We start from the raw sequence: 17206 nt of genomic DNA on the forward strand, positions 1-17206 counted from the left end.
TTTTTATATACAATATTTTCCAAACTTACAATACAGTTGTTGTTAGAACCCCGAAGTTGTATAGTGTTAATGTGAATTAAGCTTTAAATGAAGGTTCCTTAGAAGAGGGCTATATAAGAAACCTAAGTAGTCCTAATTAGATAGCCATTGCATTGTAACCGAGTTCTAGAAGCTGTGGAATGTAATTTTACCGATTCTCTCTCATACCGAGTCTTCTTCCTATATACCGAATCTCACTATATCTTATCTTTTCTCTCAATCTCAACATGATCTGACCTATCATTTGGTATCAGAGCTTCCAGGAAGTGATTCTACATCACTATATCGATCCAGAGATTGTAGATTACAGAATCTAAATACTCTCGGTAAAATGAATCAGATTCGGTATTATCGAATTTGATAATCTGACGTTCAGATTCTTGTGATAAGTTCAGCGAAGGTGTATTAGGTCTATTAGAAAGAGTTTCGATCATCATTACAGCTTTTTAACTTCAATTATGGAGAATCAAGTTGATTTTTAGAGTTTGTGGCTAAAACTCTCGGTATTGCTTAATTCAAGCTTGATTCTGGTGTTTTGTGAAGATTTAAAGATTCAGTTGTGTTCGTGAGATGTTAAATCACATTTCTATCGGTTCAATTTCTTCAATTCTTCAAGTTTTGAAGATTTGATCAACACTCGGTATCGTAACTGTCATACCGAATCTGCTTCATTACTGGAATTTCATCTTAAGTGTTGCAGATTGTGGTGTGTTTGTGATTCTATCACATTCGGTTTGTTCATACGCAGCTAATTGGTGTGGTTTGTGAAAGGATTCTGTTATATTTCTAAGTTTTAGACTTAGACTCGGTATTGTCAACTGCTACAGTTGACATTCGGTATCCTGAATCTTTGGTATCATTGATATTCTGTTTGTTACTAACTTGTTTTCTTGTGCAGCAAGGTTACCGAATCTAATTTAAGGGAATTGGATTGAGTTTACACATATTATTTTACAGAATTTGACTACTGAGTCATTTACCGAATCAGAATCTCGGTTTTACTTAATTCTTTGGTTTTAAGTGTACTGAAGCTTCAAGTTGTGTGGTTACCGAATCCATACCGAATTTGAGTGTGTTACTTGTGATTCTTATCAGTTTCTGATACAGAATCTGGTTTATCAAATCTGCTACAGTACCGAACCACTTACCGAATCTGCTACTGTACCGAATCTTTTACCGAATCTAACATTCTTGTTAGATTTTATACTGAACCCTGATCATAGATTGTGTTTAATACCGAATCTATACCGAATCTACCTCAATTTAAGATGTCTACTCAAGATACTCTTATCATTGGATCAGACTCCCGTCCTCCAGTGTTGTTTGATGGCAAATACACTCAGTGGCTTCATCGTATTACTCAGTACATAGACTATAAAGGTGAGAATGCTAAACATATTTGGGCTTCTCTGAGAGATGGTCCAGTTGTTGATTTTCATCTGGATACTGGTATGCCAATTCCAGTCTATGAACTTTCTGGTGATAAACGTGAAAGAGCTCAGGGTGACATAGAGGCTAAGAATATTGTCATGCAAGCTATCCCATATGAGCTATTTGAAAATGTTGATAGCAACACTACTGCAAAAGATATATGGGATGAGATCAAACAACAACAAGAAGTTTATGACATGTCAGACGTTACTAAATTGAATAAGGCTCTGGGATTGTATGAAGATTTCAAGCAGGAACCAGAAGAACAACTCAAGGATACCTACCGTCGTTTCAATGGTGTTCTCAATGAGTTGAAAAGGTGTAAGATTGTAAAGGTACATGCTGAAATCAACATGAAATTCCTCAAAAAGCTCAATGCTGATTGGCTTCCTTATGGAACCATTGTTCGATCTACCAAAGAGATTGATAAGTTGACTATTCATGAGCTTGTTGGAGTTCTTATGCATTACCAACCTGAGGTGTCTAAACATCAAGAAGGAAGGAAAGAGTCTTCTCCGGACGATCCTCTTGCTCTAATTGCCAAAAAGAAGAGCAAATCATTTTCCAAAAGCTTGTCCAAGAAAGTGCTTGTTGAAGAATCAACTTATTCTGAAGAGTTGAATCTTTCTGATGTTGATGATTCACACCTTGAATTACTCAAGATGGCAGCCATGTTCACAAATGCCTTGAACAAACACAAGTTTAAAGGCAAATCAAGCAATCAACGCAAACACTCATCATCTTCCTCGTACTACAAGAAAGCTGATCAATCCAAACAACAACGTGCTAATGATTCCAAAAAGGAAGATTCAATCTGTTTCAATTGTGGCAAAGCTGGTCATTACTCTCGTGAGTGCAAGATGCCTAAGAAGAAGGACGCAGCTTACTACAAGAAGAAAATGTTGATGGCTAAGATTGTGGAAACTGGGGGAGAGCTGAAACCGGTTGATGATACTTGGTTTAACTGGACTGATGATTCAGACTTAGAGGTGGAACATGTAAATGTTTGCAAGGTGACTAAGCTCATCAAAGCTAAGGAAGCATTGGAGAATTCTGACTCAACATTTGACGATGATGAGGTACAATCAACTGAAATCTCACCTGATTTTATAAAAATGCAAAATGACTTGATGAAGAATCTGGTCTCAATGTCAAAAGAAGTCAAAGGCTTAAAATCTGAAAACAAGGTTTTAAAAGAAAAAATCAAACTTTCTGAGACCAAACCATCTTCATCCAAATTACAATCGGAATTGCAAAAGTCGACTGTCTAACTCAGCTCCTCGGAATCTGAGTTGGAAGATCTTAAAAAGACAATTCATCCGATTAAAGTCGAATGAACTGATTATCGTTTAAAATCTGAACGACTTGCAGAAAAAGTTCAATTCTTAGAAAAAGATCTTTCTGATTTAAAAAACCAACATGAACCCACACTTTCAAAGCTAAACAAGAAAATTATTCATTTGGAAAACGCAATAATTGAAAAAGACACTGAAATCTCTTCGTTGTCAAAAGAGTCTGTTCTAATGAAAGCTCAACTTGCTCGATATGAGAAAAAACTCTATCGAACAGAGCAATCCAAAGCTATCATGGATATGGAACTTTCAAAATAAACGATTTTCATGAATAGACCAAAAATGATTCATGGTGAAAAGTGGGGGTTAGGTTTTGAAGATCCTAAGATCTTAGATGGAGCTTCTAAAAAGATTCCAGGATTATATCATTCTGATTACTTTCAAGCTGGTTTACCACCGCATTTTGTGCATTCTTCTGATGCTGATTTTGATGATATTATTGTTAATCGTAAATCTAAAAAATACCATCAAATTAGCTTAATGTATGAGAAAATTAATGCAAAAATGGGTAAATCAAATCCTGCTTTCTTGAAGGAACTTGTTGAAACTGAAAAGAATGTGCAATGTGCTAATTATGTGCCGACACATAGATTGGTTTACATTCCTACACTCATGCTAGAGAAATACATTTTAATGCTTGAGAATGACATGTTTAACAAACCTAGTTCTAGCATTGTTAACATAGATGAGGTGTTTGATGAACCAACTTTTGATGTGAAACCAATTCTACCTGCTTTACCTGCATGTTCTGATAATGTTTTCCGTGAAGACCTAGCCCATGAACTAACTGTTTTCTTTGAGACAGAATCTCTAGGTCAAAATTCTTTAGATGAAAAAGTAGAACCTCATACTGAACAGATCATTGAACCTTTGATAGATTTTGAAAATCAACTTGATCCTTTGTAAGATTATTATTTGCATTTACCTGTTGTACGTAATTTGAATCGTATAGTAGCTCAACTAGAAAAGGAGAATATTGACTTGCAACTTAAGTGCCAATCATTAGAATAAATGCTTACTCTGTGTGATAAATTGCCTTCACTGCCTAAGAAAGAATGTTCCTATGTTTTTAAGGAGGATGAAGTGATAGTTTCTGCTGAAGAATTATGTCTTGAGATTAAAAGCTTAAAACAAAAGATAATTCAACTGAAATAGGCTAACACACTTAAGCAATCGTCTAATGTTAAAACCAATGTGCTTGAATGTATTGGTGGGATTAATAATAAGGGGAAGGGAACAACAACATCTAAGGATGTAAAACCCATTACTATTCTTAAAAATCCTCTACGTTCTCAATTTGGCAATCGTGGTTCAAAAGTTGTTTCTACAACTCAATTTGTTGTCAAAAAGGTTCATTCTCCTGATGGTTATGTGTCAACTGAAAAGATTCCTATGATTCCAATGACAAAAACTTCAAAAGCGAGTCTTTTAACGACATTAGTTAAGTCCACACAACACACAAGTCCTAAACCTGATTTAAGTGTGTATGATGCAAAAGAACGTAAAATCAAATTGGAAATTTTGCAAAATCAATCATCTCATGTGTCAACTGAAAAGTTTGGACGTCTAACTAACAAAGGTGTTTTTTGTGTCACAGGTCATAATTCAAACTTGAATTACAAATCTGTATGGATTCCTAAGTCCACGACTAAGAAAGTAGCAACCAAACCAACGCAATCTGCTAGTCGGCCTTGGAAATCATCTCATATTTTTTAATTTTCGTCTGTGAATAAAACATCTACTTGGAATAAGTTGTGTGTTAAGACTTCTGGTAACGATGTAAAACTTGATATTGCGTATGATGCTTCATTTAATGTGGTTTTAAATGATGCTTTATTGTCTAAACTGCATGATGCTTTATGTGATTATCTTGTCGTTAATCCAAAGTTTGTTGTTGGTACTAACCGTAGAGGACCCAAGAAACTTTGGGTACCTAAACTCTAGGAAATTCACATTTACAGGGTTTCGATGTCTGTGTTTGGTATATCGATTCCGGTTGTTCTCGACACATGACGAGCAATAAATCCTTGCTTGTCAACTTCATTGCAAATTCCTAGGAACGGTTACTTTTGGAAATGATGAAATTGCAGCGATAACGGGTTACGGAGATTTTGTGCAAAATGGCATAACAATCAAATGGGTTTCATATCTTGAAGGTTTGGGGTACAGTTTATTTAGTGTGAGTCAATTCTGCGATGGAGATCTTAAAGTTCTGTTTGAACGTCGACAATGCTCGGTGCAATCCACCGAAGGAAATGATCTTCTTGTTGGTAAACGTTGTGCTTCACTATACACTATTGACCTCAATGATGCACCTTCACATACAACCATGTGTTTGGCCACTCGTTCTACCAAAGAAAATTCATGGTTATGGTATCATCGGATGTCACACCTGAATCACAAGGGTATCAATTGACTAGTCTCTAAAGACTTAGATGATGGTATTCCAACCTTTCACTATGATAAGCATCATGTATATCCATCATGTGCGATGGGTAAGCTGAAACGGACTAATCATCCGCTTAAGAAAAACCCCAGTACTTCATCGTCTTTGCAATTATTGCATATGGACTTATGTGGACCAATGCGTATTTCTAGCCTCGGTGGCAAGAAACATGTGCTTGACATTGTCGATGACTATACCCGTTTTACATGGATTTTTCTTTTGCGAACTAAGTCAGAGACCCCCGCCATTATCATTGAGTTCATTAAAAATACTCAACGCTCTTTTAACAAACATGTTAAGAGCATTCGAACTGATAATGGGACGGAATTTAAGAATGACCTGCTTGATAGTTATTTGAAAGACCAAGGCATTGAACATAAATTCTCTGCTGCTCGGACCTCCCAACAAAATGGAGTAGTCGAACGACGTAATCGTACGTTGTGCGAAGCAGCTCGAACGATGCTTGTTTACTCCAAACTACCTCCAAAAATGTAGGGGGAGACCATTTCAACTGCATGCTATACCCAAAATCGTTGTATTGTTAATAAACGTTTTGATAAAACTCCATATGAGTTATTATATGGTAGACGCCCGAATGTCAAATATTTCCGTGTCTTTGGTTGTATATGCTATGTGCTTAATGATTTTGACAGCCTCGGAAAGTTTGATCCAAATGGCGATCAAGCCATATTTCTCGGTTATTCTTCGAACAAAGTTGCTTATCGGGTTTATCACAAACGGACAAAAACGATTAAAGAGAGCATCAATGTCAAGTTCGATGAATTTTCGGGAATGGCTTTTGAACAACTCAGTTCAAAACCCGATCCTAACCTGGCTACTTCTTCTTCCGCGCAAAACTCAATTTTCTCGACGAAGGGTGTTCCTACGGTTACATCAGAGGAACTGGATATCTTGTTTGATAGTCTTTATGCTCCTCAATGGATTTTAAATGTTCAAGCCGTACCGGTTACACCGTCACAGTCAACTACTGTGGAGACTCAACAGAGTCTTTTTGATAAAAATACAATACCAACTGATTCACCTGTTGCTTCTTCATCCTCCCTACCATCTCCTGTTACTGATAATCTTGAACCTATTCAAGATTCATCAGTTGATACAACTCCAGCTGTTTCTCCAGATACTCTATTGAATCCATTAGATAATGTTACATCAGATCAAGCGGATCAAGGCTCAACGTCAACAATGGTTGATGTTTCAATGGATAACACTGATGTACAACCTCTTCCACATAATCGATGGACTAAAAGTCATCCAATCGATCTTATTATTGGTGATGCATCTGCTCCAGTCTCAACTCGAAGGGCTACTTGGAATATGTGCCTATACACTGCCTTTCTTAGTAAGATTGAACCAACAACGGTTGCTCAAGCTTTACTAGATCCGAACTGGGTGGTTGCAATGCAAGAAGAGATCAATCAATTTGAACGGTTGAAAGTATGGCGATTGGTTCCAAGACCAACTGGTCAACGACCAATAGGGGTTAAGTGGATTTTTAAGAACAAGAAGGATTCTGATGGAATTGTGGTTTGGAATAAGGCACGTCTTGTGGCCAAGGGATATCGACAACAAGAGGGTATTGATTATGACGAAACTTTTGCTCCGGTTGCTAGGATTGAGGCTATTCGTCTTTTCCTTGCATTTGCTTCTCATATGAAGTTCACGGTGTTTCAAATGGATGTCAAAACTGCTTTTCTGAACGGTTATCTTCAAGAGGAAGTCTATGTTGATCAACAAGAAGGCTTTGTTGATCCCATTCATCCAAATCACGTATACTACTTGGAAAAAGCTTTGTATGGTCTGAAGCAAGCACCGTGTGCATGGTACGAGACCTTAACAAAGTATTTGCTGGACAACGACTTCTCTCGTGGAATGATTGATACAATGCTATTCATCCGTAAAAACCACGGTCACATTCTCTTGGTTCAAATTTACGTTGATGACATTATTTTTGGTTCCACGTCCCCGGCCTTATGCAAAGAATTTGGTGACCTTATGGCCAACAAATTCGAAATGAGCATGCTTGACCAGTTAAATTTCTTTTTGTGGTTACAAGTAAAACAATTACCAAACGGGATTTTTCTCAGTCAAACAAAGTATATCAATGATATGCTAAAACGTTTTAAATTGACTGCTTTAAAACCAATTACAACCCAATGAGGACTTTACTGGATGCTGATACTAATGGGGAACCCTTTGATGTTACACTTTATCGAAGCATGGTTGGTTCTTTAATGTATCTGACTGCAAGTCGACCTGACATTACACTTGCTGTAACTGTCTGTGCCCACTTTCAGTCAAACCCTAAGAAATCTCATTCCAAAGCGGTTGTTAGGATTTTTCAGTACCTTAAAGGTACATCTAACCTTGGGATCTGGTATCCTCATGGATCCGATTTCAATCTCACTGCTTACACTGATGCGGATCATGGCGGTTGCAATGTTGATAGAAAAAGCAAATCTGGATCAATTCAGATGTTGGGAAATAGGCTAGTTGGTTGGTCATCCAAAAAGCAGAACTGTGTGTCTTTATCAACAGCTGAGTCTGAGTACATTGCTGCAGCTCATTGTTGTTCACAAGTTTTGTGAATGCAAATTCAACATTCAGACTATGGCTTTAAGTTTTCTAAGACCCCAATTTATTGTGATTCACAAAGTGCTATTGCAATAACAAGCAACCCGGTCCAGCATTCTAAGACTAAACACATAGATATTCGCTATCATTTCATTAAGGACCATGTAGAGAAAGGGGATGTAGAGTTGTACTTTGTGCCTACCAAAGTGCACTTAGCTGACATGTTCACTAAGCCCTTAGATGAACTTAGGCTAAAGTTCTTGATCAAAGAGATTGGCATGGTAGAGTATAGTGCTTGATATTCCTTAGATCTGTTGGGACTTATTCTTGGGATCTTGTGTTTAGGGGGAGTAGATATTTTCTAAGGGGAGCACCTACTTTCATATGCTTTGGATATCATCTTTTAAGGGGGAGCCTTTAGATTTATGTTAACTTCCTGGATATAATTGTTCAATGGTTACGTAAGGGGGAGGTAACTCATTGATATCATATTTCAAGGGAGAGTTAATTCATTTTCTAGGGTAATTTATCAAAATGCTGATTTACGTTCTTGTATATCACATTTTGAGGGGGAGAAAAAGGGAGAAAATGAGAAAATTACTCATAAATATTGTTTTTCAAAAGTGAATTCATAAATTCTTTGTTTTATATCTGAAATAATTCACTAAGGCTTGTATACATCACAGTATGCAACCCGTTTTAACAATTGGTATCACTGAAGATTTGTACTTTGTTCACAAATTCAAAGTTCTTTTAAGTATAAATCTTATTTTGAAAAATTCATAAAAATTGGAAAAGATAAAATCCAAAAATATTTGATTTTTAATGAATAAATGCTATTTTTAGCATTATACCGAATCTGACATCCAACAGTACAGATTCGGTAAGTTTAAAGTTTTCAAAAATTGTCTCAGAATAGATTTTCATGAATAGATTGAAATGAATGTTAAGAGGAAAAATCAATTTGTCAAGATTTTGAAGTTAAATTGATAAAGTTTTGAAAAGTGGAATGTATTCAGTAAAATAGGCCCATTCGGTAAAGCCCATTCGGCATTTTATCTTCGGTATCTATAAAAGGAGGGTCAAAGTCAAACTACTCTCTTACTATGCTTAATTACCTACCGAGTCTTACTGATCATACCGAATCTGCCTAATCTACCGAATCCGTTCTTCTATCTTCAAATCTTTGGTATAATTTCATTTTAATCATTGCTTTAGTTACATTCGTGTAGATCTGAGATAATTAAATGTTTTTCAACCAGAAAAGATCAAAATAACTGGATTATGTCTCACAATTTTGAAATTTTGTTGATTATACCGAGTCTGAGTCGTATTCTTTTAATCTTTGATTAAACTCAATTGATTTGGTTAATTAACATGAATTCTTGTCTAGTTTGAGTTATATTGATTGATCTATCATTTAACCGAGCTTGATTACATGTTTAATTGATTGTTTGATGGATTCTATATCTACCGAATATGTTCTGTCTACTGTAACGAGTCTGTTTATACGATTAACATGTTGATATGCTTCTAATTGAGTGGTTAATTGATTATGGTTCTGATTTTACATGATAGAATATGCATGTTTGAGTGACTTTATGTTAATTTTGGAGATACCAAATATGTTCTTCTCTTGATACCGAATCTGACTTTTGGTACCTTGAAACTTTCTGATTTTTATCTTCAAACACTTAACATGTTTATTCTATATCTTTCTGATCTGAAAACTCAAGCTTATTTGGTTACAGAATCTCAAATTTTCATGACTACCGAATCTGCTTGAATTGTGTTTAAAAAAAAATTGACTAAGTGTTGTTCTGATTCTTTGTGTTATATAATTGATTTTGCATGATGAATTTATATTGTGATGAATATCATTTGAATGTCATGATTGTCAATTACTTGTTCATATTTGAGAATAAAGGATTTTTATATCTTAGAAAAACCATAAAAATCATAAAAATATAAAAGATAAAACATATACAAAGGATTTCAAAGGCAAATAAGAATAGAGATATATGCTTAATGTTAAATATCTTGTGGTCTTCTATTTCTTATTTATACAGCTAAATGACGAACAATCACTTCATCAACTCTGAATACAACATTCCCTGCAACTACTGGGCTGCAATTCTAGAGAGGCACACTCTGTGGCCTGCTCTAAACTCTACAGTCAGTGTACCTGTAACAGATCTGGAACTACTTAACAGAACAATTAGGTTTGTGGAAGCTACACAACCTACTGCTGAAAATCCAGAGGGAACACAAGCTCGTTTTGAATTTCAACTGAGAGGAGTTCAAGGGAGGAGGAGTATCACTAAGGCTGATTTTAGGAGGATAATCAGACTTCCTGTTGTGCAGTATGCTCCTGCTTTTCCTGCTACTCAACAGATGATGTCATCTGTCTTCGATCTTGGTTATGTTGGAGCCCGCAATGTTCCTCCGGCTAAGTTTCAGAAGAAATATCTGCATTCAAGGTGGTACGTGATCTTCTCAATCATCAACCAATGCTTGCTGATGACAAGGAGTGGATCCGACAGTCTGACTATGCCTATGCTGAAGTTGTTCTACTCTTTCATAAGAGTAGAAACTCCTGACTATGCAGAACTAATATGGGACTTCGTTTAAGCTCAAGTTGATAAACCAAGGGGCTCATACATCCCTTATGAAAGGTTTTTCTGTATCTTTATCCATGATGCTATAAATGCTTGTAAAAATGCAAATATATTTGTACCAGGTACACATGGATTACAGATGAAACGATTTGGGGAGCTGAAGATGAATACTGATGTTATGCGAGGTGTATATAAAATAGTTATTAATTTTAGCAGGAAACACTATTAAATACGATACAATTTTACACAAGATATTTATTTATTTATAGAATGGATATACTTAAACCTTGCTACAACACTTATAGGCAGTGTACCTAATCGTACAGTAGTGTAGTTTTTAGTAAGTCCGGTTCGTTCCACAGGGAAATCTTTAAACAAAGCTCAACGCTATATTAGTTTACTTTTATAAAAATACAAACATATATATAAGTAATATTATTATTATAAAGGGGGGTTTTTACCGTTTAATGACCGGTTTGTCGATTTTAAAACTTTAGTCGCAGTTAAAACCTAATGTAAAATATTAAATAAATAAAAGACTTAAATTAAAACTTAAAGTAAATAACGATAATGAAATTGCGAATAATAAAAGTGCGATAAAATAAACTTGCGATAATTAAAAAGTACGATAATTAAAAGTGCGATTAAACAACAATAAATAAAAGTGCGATAATTAGAAGTGCAATTAAATATAAAATAAAGGAAATTAAATATGAAATAAAAGAATTATGCTTATTTAAACTTCCGTAATCATGATGTTTGACATGTTGATTTTAGTTTTATGCCCATGGGTTAATTGTCCTTTGTCCTGGATTATTTAATATGTCTGTCTGGTTTTTGTCCATAACAGTCCATCAGTCATAAATATAAAGTGCGAGTGTCCTCATCAAATTATTCTTATACCCGAAGTTAAATATTCCAACTAATTGGGGATTCGAATTGTAACAAGGTTTTAATACTTTGTTTAATGAATACACCAGGTTATCGACTGCGTGTAAACCAAGGTTTTACTACTTTGTTAACAATTACACCAATTACCCTTGAATGTAATTTCACCCCTGTTTTAATTATTCTAGTGGCTATTAATCCATTCCCGTGTCTGGTTAAATGAACGATTATTCGTACATATAAATACCCCGCCCATCGTGTCCGATCGAGTGTATATGGTAATTTATAGGGACGCCCAATTGTAAATCTTTATATTAACATTAACAAACTTTCATTTAGTTAAACAAATATAAAGCCCATTAATAGCCCATAGTCTAATTTCCACAAGTGTCGTTCTTTTGTCCAAACCCCAATTATGGTACAAAGCCCAATTACCCAATTTTAGTAATTAGCCCAACATCATGATTACTTCATTTTAAATAAGCATAATAATAACTTAGCTACGAGACATTAATGTAAAAAGGTTGAACATAACTTACAATGATTAAAAATAGCGTAGCGTTACACGGACAGAATTTCGACTTATACACTCAAAACACTCCTTAACATAACCTTATTATTATTATTAATTAAAATTAAAATTATAATTTATTTATTTATTACAAATGGAGAAAGATAGATAATATGGTGTACCTAAAACTGAACAAAACACGCGAGATTTATAGACCTGGCCTGGAAAAGTAAGCCATGCGACTCGCATGACTTTGGCCTTCCTGCCATGCGAGTCGCATGGTAGGAAATTACAGCTCATGTTGTTTTGTCAGATTGCTTGTCGACATAATAAATAAATAATATAAATATATAAATAATTTTAATAATTATTTATATATTATATTATATTTATATGCATAGTTGAGTAGATCTTTTTAGTCCGTTGCGTCGCGCGTTTCTTCTAGGCTCAGGTCCCGGTTCCGGATTTTCGGACGTCCTCGCGTATTATTTTAAATCGCGTACTTTGCGTCTTGTAACTTGTACTCTTGTCATTTTGAGACGTTCCTCATCAATATTTTGAACCTTTTTGATTGAATCTTGTACTTTTTAGCTCTTTGGACCTTTTTGTCTTCAATTTGTCGAATCTGCCTTTTATCTTCTCTTTTTAATATTTAAACGAATATCGCTTGTAAATCGAACAATACCAACTAAAATCTTGTCTTTCTTGGAGAATAATGCTATAAAATATGTGTTCATTTTTGGCATTATCAATATTCCCACACTTAAGCGTTGCTTGTCGTCAAGCAATATCGTCTTGAAATACTAGAATCACTTCTTTATTCTTCACACTTTGTACATCAGTGATTTCTATACGGCGGTATAAACAATGGTAGTAACGATATGGTTTACAGTCCCACATGACTATAAAAATTTAGATCCATTAAGGAAATTGGATCTTTATGAAAACATTTGATCTTTTGAAAATTAAATCTAGTTTTTACCCTAGATAAGTTTTCCGGGATAACCCTTTACCGGTGTTTGCAAAATATTTTTGTGGGTTTGGTGGGTTTCAGATTTGAAAATTTTAGCTCAAAACTTATGGTTTTGTGTCACCCACTTGCTAACCTTGTATTAGGAAAGCAACACGTCCAGTTTACTTGTTCCGTATATTACCTTTCAGCAAACTACCGTCCGGTTGTAAAGGAAAGCGTTGAACAAGCAACTGTTAAGGCAATGTCCTGTGACATGCTTTTGATTATGGTCTATAACGTGTCGGACGCAATTACTATCCTTGGTAGGAGCAATAGTAAAGCTCACCCTTATAATTTTTCGATCTGGCACAAGGTCCTGTCTTTGACCACTATGCAACCACCGTTCTTACGGTTGACACCCGATTTAGTTCAGGTGACCTAATGAATTCCAGGTGAATTCCTAGGATTTTACGTTCAATGGTAATGAACGCATTGAAAATGGGTTTTCAGAAAACAAATCGGTTTGTATTTTTGATCAAAATATTTTCTCGTTCAAGCTCGAGTTTAGATATCATTGAATTCCATGAGTTTGTAATTCTCAATCTTTAAGGTCAATCTCTAGGATTAAATAATATCAGTCTTAAAAGCTGATTTTTAATCTTTAAGGAGATTATCCTTTCTGGGGATCTGATTCATTAGTCTTATCCAGCTAATTTGCACGGTGCCTCCCCATTGTACGAGATAAATCCTTCTCATGGTTAGGATAAATCTGACCACTTGGCGACCCTGTTTGATGCTGAGGTCCGTGGATTTCCAGCTGATTTTAGTGATGACTTTTCTAGATTTTTCGTCAACCTACAGCTGGTCTGGACGACAACTTCATGACCTAAATCAAGAAGCGCGTGTCTATTTCGGAAGACTTTACTTCCTTTTAATGATGGAATTGATTCATCATGTAGATCCATCTCTTCTTTTCTTTCATCGGGTAAAAACAGTTTAGTTTAGTCCAAAGCAAAAGTATTTTCAGTTATTTGTTACAGATATATGTGACATATGTTAAGATAACTTGGTAAATTTTTCCCACACTTGGCTTTTATTTTCCTTTTTATCGTCCTCTATTCCATTTTAAATGAATTTTAACATTTTAGTTTGTTTCTCAATTTATGTCGTTTCCGAGGTAACAATAATTTCGGTGTTAAAACCTAGTTTTATCGTTCATAAATATGTATAAACATGATTTTGAATTCATTTAATTGAAAATTTTGAAAAATTTTACTAGAATTGGGTAGTCAGTATATAAGACTAGGGCTGTTCTTTTTTATCAGAGAGCACTAGATTCTAATACAACTACTGCTTTACTAGTATTTTTAATGGTAACCAAGTGTTTAAGATAAAAATTTTAAAATCCGAAAGAATTTAACCCCTTCCCACACTTAAGATCTTGCAATGCCCTCATTTGCAAGAAATCAGTAACAATTTAAGCCTAATTACACTAAAAAGCATCAAAATCAAATTGGGGAAAAATTTACTCAAGAACACCAAATTTCGGATTAAATGGTGTTTAGGTGTAGAAATTTACCGTTTTTCTTGAGTAATTCTTAGATAGCATCCTTCTCAACATGATTTTAGCAAAAAATTTGGTGATTAACGGTTAAAAATTGGGATTTTTGGGGGGTTTTTTTTGGGGTTTTTTCGTGCAGAATTCGCAGTATGTTTTTGGTTTGGGTTGGGGACTGATCTGTTCTGCGGGTATATTTTTTTTTCTGATTTTTAGACCCTCCGCGAGTCGCGGTGAAATACTCTTCAAACTCCGCGACTCGCGGAGTTTTTTTTTTTTTTTTTTTTTTTTATATAATCATTAACTTTTGAAAAAAATTAAGAAATTAATTTTAAAATTTTGTTTCCCTTGTTATTTAGGACGAGGTCGTTTCGGATCGATGTCCTAGTCCGTCTCTCGACAAAATTTTAAAATTTGTCTTTTTGTAGCGATTGTTTTAAAAGCTAAGATTTTTGGGTTTTTTAATGTTTTTGGCATAATTTAAATCAAAAAGATTAAAAATAATGATAATAAAAGTTCTCGTCCCTCCCTTGGGTAAAGCAATTTCGGTTCAAAGACCTAGTCTTCAACTTACGACGAATTTTAAAAATCATATTCTTAACTTAATGAGATAAAGTAAGTTTTTGTTTTTAAATTCACACAACTTAAATATGAAATTCAAAATTTATATTAAAAATTCACACCAAACTTAAAATTTAAAATGCATAAAATTAAGAATTTATATTTTAAAAATTAAAAGTTCACACCAAACTTAATTTAAAAAATCAAATAATTATAATTTTAAAAATATTGTTTTTACAAAGTTTACAATATTAATTTAAGATTTAAATATTAATTTTAAAAATATGGTAAAAATAAATTTAAAAATCTTTTTGTCTTTTTATCCCACTTTAATCAATCAAATATTATCAAAAATATGCGCCCCTCTTTTCGGTAAAGTAATTTCGGTTCCAAGACCTAATTTAACTCATGACGAATTTTTGAAATATTTTGGGTTGATTGATTAAAGATATTTATACCTTAAGAATAAACGTTAAATTTCGCAGTGATGTAATAAATTTTTGAATGATATCAATAATTTCGGTCGCCAAACCTAATTTTATTCAATACCAATTTAATACTTTTTAGCGAACAAATTAGCGTTTATTATCAAAAGGTTAAAAATAAAAATAAAAATAAAAACTGTACAGACATACCTGTGAAATAGATTTCTTAGTTATATGATCTATCTCATTCATAAGATAGTCGGTCTAATTGATTTTCCATGGCTACATAGGCGTAACCTCGAGCATTCAGTGTCTTTTCTTCTAAACATATGAACGGTCCGTCTCTGCATAAAGTAACAAATTCGGTATTTGAATAGGTTTGATTATTTGAACATTTACCTCCATGTGACCATTTTCCGCATTTGTGACATCGTTCTAAGTGTCGTGCTCTTCTTTTCGCTGCGGATTTTGATTTTCCTTTACCAAATTGTAACTTATTATCTTCGCATCTGGATTCTTTTCTACCTCCGTCCATTCTTTCTCTGATTACTGATACTATTTCACTCGGGAGTATGTCATTATTACGTTTAGTGATCAAAGCGTGTAGCATTAGACCATGGTTTAGTTCACAGGCAGTCTTCATTTCGTAAAAACCTAAAAAAAAATAAAAATTCAGAATGGGGGGAGAAGACTAGTTCTTTAGGGTCTGCTAGGGAAAGACCATTCGGGTTCCATTTTCGAGAACTACACGAAAACAGACAATCTAACTCTAACAGAAATACATATTATCCTTTAAAGACTTGATTCTCCCCACACATAGTTAGCTGTGGTGTCGAAATTGTGATTAACTTCGTTGTCGACTTCCATCGGACCATGTATGTAATGTTTAACTCTGTGACCATTAACTTTAAATTCAATCCCATTTGAATTTATTAATTCTATCGTTCCGTATGGGAAAACTCTTTTGACTATGAATGGTCCAGACCATCTTGATTTCAATTTTCCAGGAAATAGCTTGAATCGTGAATTGAAAAGAAGAACTCTGTCTCCTTCTTTAAATTCTTTTGAACTTCTGATTCTTTTATCATGCCATTTCTTCGTTCTTTCTTTATAGATTAACGAATTTTCGTATGCTTCATGTCTTAATTCTTCTAATTCGTTTAGTTGACTTAATCGTAGACGTCCGGCTTCATGTAAATCAAGATTACATGTCTTCAAAGCCCAAAATGCTTTGTGTTCAATTTCTACTGGAAGATGACATGCTTTTCCATAAACAAGTCTAAAAGGTGTGGTTCCAATTGGAGTTTTGTAGGCTGTTCTAAAAGCCCAGAGTGCATCCTCCAATTTAATGGACCATTCCTTCGGATTTGATCCTACGGTTTTCTCTAGAATACGTTTTAAAGCTCGGTTGGTATTTTCAACTTGTCCACTTGTTTGTGGATGATATGCGGTGGAGATTTTATGAGTTACTCCATATCTTTTAAGAACTTTCTCAAGTTGATTATTACAGAAATGAGTACCCCGATCACTTATTAAAGCTTTCGGTGTTCCAAACCTTGCAAAAAGACGTTTTAAAAAGTTGACTACAACTCGTGCATCGTTAGTTGGGAGAGCTTGTGCTTCCGCCCATTTAGATACATAATCAATGGCTACGAGTATATATAGATTATTATGAGATTTTGGAAATGGACCCATAAAGTCAATACCCCAAATGTCAAATACTTCACATACTTGGATGACATTTTGTGGCATTTCATCACGTTGACTTATTTTTCCGGCCCTTTGACATGCATCACAGGATTTGCAAAGAAGGTGTGCGTCTTTGTAAATTGT

This window comes from Rutidosis leptorrhynchoides, chromosome 6 (assembly GCF_046630445.1).
Source record: "Rutidosis leptorrhynchoides isolate AG116_Rl617_1_P2 chromosome 6, CSIRO_AGI_Rlap_v1, whole genome shotgun sequence".
Taxonomy (NCBI): Eukaryota; Viridiplantae; Streptophyta; class Magnoliopsida; order Asterales; family Asteraceae; genus Rutidosis; species Rutidosis leptorrhynchoides.